This window comes from Cupressus sempervirens, chromosome 5, assembly GCF_028749045.1.
Source record: "Cupressus sempervirens isolate cs-2001-9-10 chromosome 5, ASM2874904v1, whole genome shotgun sequence".
Taxonomy (NCBI): domain Eukaryota; kingdom Viridiplantae; phylum Streptophyta; class Pinopsida; order Cupressales; family Cupressaceae; genus Cupressus; species Cupressus sempervirens.
In genome coordinates this window covers 318,069,061-318,079,556 of record NC_143122.1, presented here as the reverse complement: position 1 = coordinate 318,079,556, position 10,496 = coordinate 318,069,061, and the positions used below count along the sequence as shown (strand labels likewise).

Here is a 10,496-nt window from a genome sequence, read left to right as displayed (position 1 = left end):
ATCTACAATGTTCAATGTAGAATTCTAGATGAATATAATTCCCTAACTAAAAAATATATTATCAAAATATTTCTCAGAATGTATAAGGATATTAGTATCTTCATGATTTTGGAAGTTAAAGTAGTAGGCTTCAATCTAGATATTTTTCTTAAATGTATATGGAAAGATGCAAAATTATATTCTACACATCATTCTTGTTAATGTAAATAATTAATTATTTATTCTATTTACTTAATCTTACTTAGATTAATACATTTATTTAATATTTAGTATTTAATGCATGTAGTGATGAGTTGTTGACAACATGGGAGTTTGTTCCCTTTTAGCATATTCCACTTTTTTGTGGATGCTTGGTTGTCAACCTTATCTTCTACCTCCTTCCAACTTTTTCTACAAGCTTCCTTGAGGCCTTTATAAGCGGTCTCTCTCTCATTGTAAATTCATCCATTCACATAGCAATTTCATTTTCCTATTCTGAAATATTTTCTCTTGCTTTGTTTCCTTCAAGCTCTTGCTCCTTAGGTTTCTCTTCGGAAAGCTATTTGCACTACAGGTGATCTTGGCTACTGTGGAGTTGAATTTCATTAACTCCTACATTTTTTATTTTTTTATTTTTTAGGTAAAATTTAGCGGTAAATTATAATTGATAATACTCTCATCTTGTCATCCAAATTGTCATTATGGAGATTTAAAATAATCATCTCCATGCAAACCAGTACACAGTTTACATAATTATGAAAAACACGAAGCAGATTTTGGGCTAAAATCTTGTCATAAAACAAAGAAAGATAGCAGTACTAACAACAAAACTTGCTGTAACTCCAACAAGAACAGACCTATATTCCCTTCACCTAGTAAATACTCGGCAACATTATAACCCTGCAACACTAACTCCCAAAATTTCATGAAGACAATGAACTCAAAAGCATTTTCTGTGGACAACTAACGGTCCAGACTCATCATACTTTGACTTCACAATCCACATCTGTTGGAATGTACCAAGAGATTCCAAAATTCACCCACCAATCCAAACACTGTACTTCCTTTCAGGTGGTGCAACAACTTTAATTTTCATACTGCTTGGGGCAAGAGCAGTGATTTCTTTGCTCATACGATCAGCAATGCCAAGAAACATTGTAGACCCTCCACTGAGAACAATGTTTCCATAGAGATCCTTCTTGATATCCACATCACACTTCATGATGGAGTTGTAGGTTGTCCCATGGATACCTGCAGCTTCCATTCCAATCATAGAAGGTTGGAACAATACTTTAGGGCACCTAAACCGCTCTGCACCAATCATAATCACTTGTCCATCTGGAAGCTTATAACTCTTCTTGAGGGAGGAACTTGTCTTTCTTGTCTCAAGATCCTATTCATAGTCTAGTGCTACATAAGCAAGCTTCTCTTTCATATCACGAACAATTTCACGCTCAACAGTAGTGGTGAATGAGTACCCTCTCTCAGTCAAGATCTTCATTAAAGCATTTGTCAGATCACGTCCAGTAAGATCCAACCTAAGGATAGCACGGGGAAGTGCATATCCTTCATAAATTGGAACAGTGTGGCTAACACCATCACTAGAATCGAGAACAATTTCGGTTGTATGACCACTTGCATATAGAGATAAAATGGCTTGAATAGCAACATACATCGCCGGTGTATTAAATGTTTCGAACATAATCAGGCTCATTTCCTCAGTGTAAACGGGCCATTGTTAGGTGGAAAGCTAGTCTACTTATCAACATCCCTCATTGTAAGATTATACTTTTTAGCAGTGTATTACAAGATGGTTGATGCAGAGGACATTCAGCCCCTCATTTGTGACAATGGAACTGGAATGGTGAAGGCCAGTTTTGCTGGAGATGATGTTCCCAGGGAAGTGTTTCCCAGTATCATGGGAAGACCTCGACACACTAGAGTCATGGTGGGGAAGGGACAAAAGGATGCGTACGTAGGTGATGAGGCCCAATCTAAAAGAGGTATTCTCACATTGAAGTACCCAATTGAGCACAAAATTGTGTCTAACTGGGATGACATGGAGAAGATCTGGCATCATACTTTTTAGAAGCTAGAGGATCAGGCAGAGTAGAAGAAGAAGAATCCTGCTGAAGAGAAAAATCCTCAACTGGATGTGGTGTGGTAGTCAAAATAGGGGTCTCAGGAACAATACAAAGGTTCAAGTATCCTGACTGCACCACATGATGTTCCTGCAAAAAAGAAGTAGTGTGCTCCAACAATGGAGATGGTGGACCAAAGTGTGAGAAGGTGTAGAGACGAGTGGAATTTTTCCCTGGGGGGTCTTGTTAAGGCCTTCCTTCCTTCCTTCCTTTATTTTTTGGCATGTTTGTACTTACCTCTTTTTGGGGGAGGGTTTTTCCCATGTGATTTTCTCTCTTTCCCCATTTATAGAGGTTGCATCTTCTTGCATTCTACATGGGTACCTAACATGGCCTTGTTGTCGGGACCCATTCTGCATTTTCATCTTAGTTTTACGAGCTTAAGGCATTCCCCTAAGTTGCACTTAAGGGGGGATGTTAGAGTAAATAATTATTTATTTATTCTATTTACTTAAGCTTACTTAGGTTAATGCATTTATTTAATATTTAGTATTTAATGCATGTAGTGATGAGTTGTTGACAACACGGGAGTTTGTTCCCTTCTAGCATGTTCCACTTTTTTGTGGATGCTTGGTTGTCAACCTTATCTTCTACCTCCTTCCAGCTTGTTCTACAAGCTTCCTTGAGGCCTTTATAAGCGGTCTCTCTCTCATTGTAAATTCATCCATTCACATAGCAATTTCATTTTCCTATTGTGAAATATTTTCTCTTGCTTTGTTTCCTTCAAGCTCTTGCTCCTTAGGTTTCTCTTCGGCAAGCTATTTATACTGCAGGTGATCTTGGTGACTACAGAGTTGGATTTTATCAACTCCTACAATTCTAGGGGTAAAGGATGCATATCCATCCTAATAGGACCAAAGTAGAATAAATATGTTCAAGAATGAGGCTCTTTAGCTTGCAGTAAAGCCATTTTGGTTTTTCTAACTTGCAATGGTAATGAAATTGGCATTGTTTCCATTTATGCTCCCTATGAGTATTCAGATAGAATAGAATTGTGAAAATGGTTGCTTAACCTAAAGGATATTCCCTAGATTCTTGTTGGAGATTTCAATATGACCAAGATAACTCAAGACAAATATGGAGATAAGAGATATGAATGGAAAAGTAATTGATGCAGGAGCATCATGGGTTACTTTTATGTCCTACTCAATTGAGGCATGCTCAATTATGCTTGTGGACTTGCTTGATAATGATGCAGGAGCATCCAGGGGTCATAGCTTTTGACTTAGATTGGGTTTTGGCTGAAATTTTACAAGCAGTTGCGTGAGTTATTTGGATTTTTCTAGGAGCCTGAAATTTCATCTTGACCTCCAAATTTGGATTTTTGTGTTTTTTTCTAGTCTTTTAGAATTTATTTATTTTTTTAAAAAAAAATATGAAATCATATTCTTGATTTCGTAGATTAGTTGGCAATTCATCTTGACTTAGTTGGGGGCTTTTCTTGGGAAAAAATGGGATTCATAGAATGGGTTTTTGAAAATGACCAAAAATGGAAAATTCCATTTTTCTTAAAAATATACCAAATATGGTAATTTTCAAAATTGTAATAAGTAGGCATTTTCTTTCATTGTAAAAGCAGAGCAAAGTTGGGAAAATGAATGAATAATCTAGCATTCTATAATTTTTGTGTTGTGTGATTTTCTAAGTTATGTTTGGGTTGCATCATTTGGTATCAGAGTAGGAAGATGGTTGGGAGATAAACAACAGGAGGAGGAGGAGGAGATGTCATGTTGATGCAAAGATTGGTGTTGGAAATGCAGAGGGAGATTGAATGAGTCAATAAGTGACTAGATAATCAAGGAATACCAAGAGGAAATGAATCTAATGAAGAGGAACATCAAAAAGATGCTAATCAAAATGAATGAAATATAGGTGAAAGGCTAGAAGAAATGAGTTATGAAGATAAAGTTCTCAAGGCTTTGGAAGGATATAGTGAAGCAATAAAGATTGACATTTGAAACTATACCAGTAGTCTTAAGCTAGAAGAACTAATAGACTAGCTAAACGAGATGGGGAAATTTTTTGAATGGAAGCCTATGATAGAAGAAAAGAAGATGAAGTTTGCATGCACAAAATTAAAAGGACATACAATGATATGGTGGGATAACCTCCAAAAGAAACAAACTAGAAAGGAAAAGGAAAAGATTAAGACATTGAGCAAGATGGAGAAAAATTCTTACCCATGGATTATTCACAAGCCCTCTTTTGCAAATTCTAAAATTTGAAACAAAACTTGTCTTCAATGAAAGACTATACAAATGAATTCTACAAGCTATCCATGCACATAGATCATCAAGGAAATAATGAGAAGATGGTTGCTAGATATATTAATGGCCTTAAATTATATATCCAAGATGAAATGGGCATGCATCATGTTAACAGTATGAAGGAAACCTAACAATTAACTCTAAAGGTCGAAGAAAATAAGAATAGGCAATATATCCAGAAGAATAGAGGTGGTTGAAGGGGTACCTAAACTCCATTTTAGGGAGGTTCTAATAATGGTCAGGGAGATTATTTTCAAGGATCTAAAAAATATATAAACACTAGGAAAAATCCTCCAAATCAAGAAAGAGGAAGTGGATTTTAGAGAGGTCGAGGCTACGGAAGTAGAAGAGGTTGGGAAAACTAGAGAAAGCCGCTCACTTTTTTAGGTGTGGAGAAGAAGGAAACAGGGCTTTCGAGTGTTCCAATTTTACCATGCAAGATAGAAATCAAGGAGCTAGGAGGGCCATCTAGAGTGAACCTATCCCAAGCTAACAATTAAGGATCCAAACAAGAAGTGTCTTCGAATATTAGAGAAAGTCTCACAATGAGAAGGACAATGATTATTCCAGCCAAGGAGGATGTAGAGGAGAAAGGCATTGATGATTCATGGCTCAAAACCAACATATTTCAGACAAGGTGTACCTCAAGAGGAAAGGTATGTAAAGTAATTAGTGATGGAGGTAGTTGTGAGAATATGGTTACTAAAGAAATGGTGGGGAAACTAAATCTCCATTGTGAAAAGAACCCTTGTCCTTATCGGATTGCATGGTTTAAAAAGGGGAGTGAAGTCATAGTGGATAAGAGGTGCCTTGTTAAATTTTCTATAGGAAAGGTCTACAAGGATGAGCTATGGTGTGATGTGATTCCAATAGACACATGACATGTCCTCTTAGGTTGTCCCTAGTAGTATGACAAAAAGGTTATTCATAATAGGGAAAAGAATACTTACACCTTTTGGAAGGATGGATCTAAGGTAATCTTATTACCTCTTAGGGTTGATGGAAAAACTAAAAGTATGCTATTTGAAAAGGAACTTGTCAAGGAAATGAAAGTAACAGGGTGTTGTTATGCATTGGTAGTAAAAAGGGGAAAGAGGAAGACTTAACTATACCACCAGAAGTAGTTGTGGTGTTGGAAGAATATTCAGATGTTATTCTAGAGGAGCTACCTCATGGACTTCCCCCAAAATGAGATATCCAACTTCATATTGATCTTATTCTAGGATCAATTCCTCCCAATCAAGTGGCATATAGAATGAGTCTAATACAACATGTAGAATTAGACAAATAGGTGATTGAGCTCATACAAAAGGGTTTAGTATAGGAAAGCATGAGCCCCTATGCTATCGTAGCATTGTTAACCCCAAAGAAAGATAGAACATGGAGGATGTGCATAGATAGTCAAGCCATCAATAGGATAGCCATCAGGTATCATTTTCATATCCCACATTTGGATGACATGATGGATGTTCTTGTTGGAGCAATGTATTTCTCTAAGATTGATCTGCAAAGTGGGTATCACTAGATCTACATCCAAGAGGGGGATGAATGAAAAATTGCTTCAAAACTAGGGATGGTTTGTGTGAATGGAAGTTTATGTCTTTTGGTTTATCTAACACATCTAGTACTTTTATGAGACTTGTGAACATTGTGTTGCGTTCCTACATTGGTAATATTGTAGTAGTTTATTTTGATGATATACTAATTTTTAGTAAGGAAAGGGAAGGACATCTACAACACCTGAGGATCATATTAGGGGTATTTAGAAGAGAGAAACTCTATGCTAATTTGAAGAAGTGTAGGTTCATGCAAGAAAGCTTGGTTTTTTGGTGGTTTGTCATTTTTGCAAATGGTGTCAAGATGGATCCAGAGAAAGTTTGAGTCATTCTTGAATGGCATAGTCCATGTAGTACCACTAAGGTGAGAAGTTTTCATGACTTGGCTAATTTCTATAGAAATTTCATTCATAATTTCAGCAGCATTGTAGCACCTATGACAGAATGCACTAAGGGTCAAGAGTTTTCATCAACTAAAGAGGTCGAAGAGAGTTTCTAATACTGAAAGAAGGTCATTGAAGCTCCAATACTAGCCCTACCAGATTTTAATAAAGAGTTTGAAGTGGATTGTGATGCCTCACATGTGGGCATTGGTGTTGTACTCAGTCAAGAAGGTAGGCCCATTGCATTTTTTAGTGAAAAATTAAATGATGTGCAAAAGAAATATTCTCAGTATGATATATAATTTCATGCAATTGTGCAATCTTTGAGAGATTGGAAGCATTATCTAGTAGCCAAATAATTTGTGTTGTTTACAAACCATATTGCTCTAAAAAATTTGAACACACAAAAGAAATTGAACACTAGACACGCAAAATGGTCTCTTTCCTACAGGGGTTTACTTTTGTTTTAAAGCATAAATCAGGAAAACAGAATCAAGTTTTTAGCCAAATAGGAAATACTGGCCAAAGATGAAGCAAGATATCACCAGGTTTGTGGAAAGGTGTCAGATTTGTCAAGTAGCCAAAGAGCACTCCTAGAACATCAGATTGTACATGCCATTACCAGTACCAATTGGACCATGCATAGACTTGAGTATGGAATTTGTATGGGGATTACTACGTACATAGTGAGGTAATGACTCTATCTTTGTAGTTGTGGACAGATTCTAAAAAATGGTTCATTTCATTGCTTGTAAGAAAACTAGTGATGCCATTAGGGTGGCCAAGTTATTTTTTTATAAAATAGTTAGATTGTATTGGGTTCCCAAACTGATCACCTCTGATCGAGATATTAAGTTCTTGAGTCATTTTTGGAGGACCTTATGGAAGAATATGGGGACAAAGTTACAATTCAATAGTGCTTATCATTCACAGATTGATGGACAACCAAAAGCTGTCAATCATAGTTTGGGTAATTTGTTGTGATGTATTGTTGGAAAAAAATCCCAAACAATGGGATTTGGCATTGCCCCAGGCATAATTTTCTTATAACAACTCAATGAATAGGTCGACTGGTAAGTCACCATTTTAAGTTGTTTATGGTCGTAATCCTCAGGATGTTCTCGATTTGGTGCAACTTCCCTTGGGTGATAGAGTCTGTGATGATGGAGAAGCCTTTGCAGAGTAGCTCTACCAATTGCAGGAAGATGTGAGACAGAAGTTGCAAGACAACAATAAGTGATAGAAAACTTCCACAGATGCTACTCGAAGGTATTAGGTTTTTAGTGTAGGTGATCTAGTGATGGTTTATCTCAGAAAGGAGAGGTTTCCTATCAGGACCTATCATAAATTGAAATATAAGAAAATTGGTCCCTGCAAGATTTTGAAGAAGATTAATGATAATTCTTATGAGGTAGAGCTCCCTAGTGGTCTTGATATATCTCTTGTGTTTAGTATTTCTGATTTATATACTTTCTATGCTGATGATGTCTCTATTGAAAAGGAGGATGTGGTAGACTAGACACACACCATTTCCATCAAGAAAAGGGAAAAGGTTGCATAGATTCTCGACAAGAAGACTATTCAGACTCGCTAGGGTGACTACAATAGATATCTTGTGCAATGGGAAGGGTTGGCACCAAAAGATAGTACCTGGATTACAAAATGGGATTTGCAAAAGCTAGATGAACCTAAAAGGAGGCAGTTTGAGAACTAGAACTTATAGGAGCTAAGTTCTTTTTAAGCAGTGAAGAATGATGCAGGAGCATCCGAGGGTCATAACTTTTGACTTGGATGTGGGATTGGGCTGAAATTTTACATTTTTCTGGGAGCCTAAAATTTCATCTTGACCTCCGAATTTAGATTTTTGTGTTTTTTTTCCAATTTTCTAGAAAGTTGGTTTTTTTTTAATAAATTTGAAATCATATTCTTGATTTTGTAGATTAGTTGGCAAATCATCTTTCCTTAGTTGGGGGCTTTTCTTGGGAAAAATCAAGATTCGTAGGATGGGTTTTGAAAATTACCAAAAATGGAAAAATCCATTTTTCCAAAAAAAATTCTAAATATGGTAATTTTTGAAATTGTAATAAATAGGTGGTTTCTTTCATTATAGAGGTAGAGTAGAGTTGGGGAAAATGAATGAACAATCTAGCATTCTGTAATTCCTGTGTAGTGTGATTTTCTAAGTTATTGTTGGGCTGCATCAGAAAACTACTTTTTTGCTTGCTCGATGGATGTGCTCTTGTCTTCATTTTCAAGTGGATTGGGTTCTTCTTTTCCTATGTGTCCTTGTTCTATATTCACTAAGTAGTTTGGTGACCTTGCTGCTATAGTACAAGATTTTTGTTCAAATGTTGAATGTTGTTCATCAAGATAAATATGTATGCATGATTTCAAATGAAAATTTTGTTGTGGCTTCATTTTTAGGTTGGTGTTTGTATTATAATGTGAAACTATGTTAAGTTAATCCATTTGAATGAAATGGTTATTGAAAAAGGTATTACAATGTGCTACTAGATCAATTTGAATTTCCTAATGTTGTTCAACTACATACTTTCGATTGTGTACAAGAGAGGTCAGTAGTTGTCTTTAAAATCTATTAGAGTATTTATTGTTTATATTCATTTTATCATGTTGAATGATCTTTATCTCTGACTTGGATCTTTACCTTGTGTAATATCCCCCTTCCTTTAATTATTTCTCAATGAGATTAACATACAATGATTTGTAAGACTATTAAATTTAATTATAATAATTAATATTTAGATATTTATTTGTTTCTATATCTAGTCTTTAAGGACTCCTTCAAACTAGGCTTCCTAGCCCTCTAAGATTATCCCATGTATTCTAGAGAATGGTCCTCAATTAGTTTTCCATCTTCCCCAAAAAGGTTATTCAAGTTAGGATTTATAACCCTTTAGGAGGATCTTGTGTGTTCTACATCATGAACCTCAGTGAGTTATTCATCTTCCTTGAAAGCTATTCCTCAAGATCTACATGATTTTGCTATCAAATCCACTACATCTCCCTTGAATGGGATATCATTTTATTGAAATGAATTGATACTATTCTATCTTATTCTATTTTGAAATGTTTCCAATCTAGATTATTGAGTGGGAATTTAAAACGATCTAAGATGCCTAGGACAAAGTTCCCAAGTTGTTTCAAAACTTTCAAACCCAAATGAATACTAAATCATAATAAAATGCAATGATGAATCTGAAATGTTCAATGTAGAATGTTAGATGAATATAATTCCGTAACAAAATAATATATTGTCAAGAGATTTCTTAAGACGTATAAGGACATTGATATCTTCCTGATTTGGGAAGTTAAAGTAGTAGGCTTCAATCTAGATATTTCTCTTAAATATATATGGAAAGATGGAAAATCCTATTCTACACATCACTCTTTGGGTAAAGGAGGCATATCCATCCTAATAGGACCATATCAAAATAAATATGCTCAAGAATAACATTCTTGAACTTGTAGTAGAGCCATTTTGGTTTTCCTAACTCAATGGTAATAAAATTGAAAATTTTTCCATTTATGCTCCCAATGAGTATTCAAATATAATAGAATTGTAGAAATGGTTTTTTAACCTAAAGGATATTCCCTAGATTCTTGTTGGAGATTTAAATATGATTAAATTAGCCCACAAAAAATATGGAGGTAAGAGATATGAATGGAAGAGTAATTGATGTAGGAGCATAATGGGTTCCTTTTCTATCCTACTCGAGTGAGGCATGCTCAGTTATGCTTGTGAACCTACTAGATGACTTATTTTTTGCTTGTTTGATGGATGTGAACTTGTCTTCATTCTCCAAGTGCCTTGGGTTCTTCTTTTGTTGTGTGGCATTAATCTTTATTCACTGAGTGGCTTGGTGACCTTGATGCTATTGTTTGGTGATGTATTTCACTGAGCTATTTATTTTTTATGTATAAATTGTGTTGATTGTGTCAATGTGCATCTATTTTTAATGCTTATCTTTTGAAGTTGTGTTTTTGTGCTTTAGCCAAAAGATCTTAAGTAACACTGGATATATGTTGAGTGTTGACCAATAGTCAAAAAAGTTTTAATGGTTGTGTGGAAATAATTGATTCATCCCCATCTTACTTATTCGACATGCTCAACATATACATCTTTAAAAAAAATTCCTTATATGTAGATTG

At 35.3% G+C, this 10,496-nt stretch overlaps 1 pseudogene; it reads right to left on the bottom strand.

Moving 5' to 3' along the window:
- Positions 1 to 625: 625 nt before the first annotated feature.
- Positions 626 to 1,693, bottom strand: LOC149555933 (actin pseudogene; annotated as a pseudogene).
- Between the last annotated feature and the right edge of the window lie 8,803 nt (positions 1,694 to 10,496).